Raw genomic sequence first — 1504 nt, 5'->3', positions numbered from 1 at the left:
CGTATCTTGATTTGGATATGGTGGCAAGTGAGCAAGGATCGGGTCGTCGCATCCTTAGTGTGGCGCGCTACATCGACGCACCGGTGTAGTGAAAAATGAGCAAGGGTGTTTGCATTTGACTCGACGAGTGCAAAGGATATGGAAGCTAGCCGAGCGTAGGAGTATCCTCTTAGGTAGTTGGAACGTAGGGTAGTCCATGACAGGTATGCTTCGGGAGCTATTTGATACAGCGGGAGGAGATACGTTGAAATCCTTTGCGTCCAAGAAACCAAATGGATGGTCCGAAAGGCCGAGGAGGTGGAGAATACCGGATTCAAGTTGTGATACACGAGGATGTTTGCAAACAAAAATAGAGTAGGCATCTTGCTCAACAAGAGACTCAAGTATGGAGTTGTAGACTTGAAAAGACATGGGCACCAGATTATCCTGGCACAAGCTCGTGGTTGGGGACTTAGTTTTTAATAGGATAATTTTCACACATTCTGAACAATTTCTAAAAATGCGAATATTTTTTCAAATTTCTGAATTTTTTGATTTATTAACAAATTTGGAAACAGAAATAATTGTCGTCGTTGTTGTTAACATTGCCATTGTGGTTGCCGCCTTCGCCGTTGGCATCATCCCGAACACTGCCTCATGGGGTGTCATGGCTGGATAATGCTGCCCGCTTTCCTGTGCGTGCGTTGACTGTCGGTGGGTTGTTCGAGCACACACCACCATCCTCTTCTGTATAGTCTTCCTCCTCGCAATGTTGGGGTATGGAGGCACATTAGGGATATGGTCACTGTCTATTTATCCACACATGTATTTAAGTCTCCGATCAATACAATTATAGCATGGATAATAGACATTGATCATGAATAAAGAAATATGATAATAACATCTTTACTATTGCCTCTAGGGAATATTTCCACCAATATTCATAGATGATTTTGTAATATCACCGGGCAGGCCTCGGGCCACCCTCTTCCTCCTTTCCGCAGTTAAGGATGATGGCATGATGATGAGAGAAAGAAGTCACCTTGTACACCATGCTCGCCTCGACAAACATATTCCGCCATGTGTTATCTGCCACTACATGGTCTAACCTTGCATACACGGGTAGCCCAAAATCCCAAGCCAATGAGTTCACATACTTCCAGCATATCTCGGAAAGAAATCATCTGACTTTCCACACGGGGTGTTGCGCACGAGTGCTCACGCACCCATATAGCCTCCTTGAAATCACCTAGAACATATCATTTCCTATAAAATATACATGTTCTCTGGCCTTGGCTCGCTTTATAAGCAAGTCAATCTCCATATGGGTTCCTGTTCCGACAACCTTATATGCACATAAATGAAAGCTAGTTGCCTCTTTTATCTCCACCACGAGCTGTTCATGCCAAAATAGTTATAGTCCCCAACTCATGCCCGCGTAGTCGACCCCCACAAAACCCATGAGTCCAAGCCGGTCTCTTAGATGATCTCCGACCTTTAGGAGAGATCTTTCAGAGAGTTGATA

Source organism: Triticum dicoccoides, chromosome 4A (genome assembly GCF_002162155.2).
Source record: "Triticum dicoccoides isolate Atlit2015 ecotype Zavitan chromosome 4A, WEW_v2.0, whole genome shotgun sequence".
In the NCBI taxonomy this organism is placed as follows: domain Eukaryota; kingdom Viridiplantae; phylum Streptophyta; class Magnoliopsida; order Poales; family Poaceae; genus Triticum; species Triticum dicoccoides.
Note: the sequence above shows the minus strand (reverse complement) of the source record.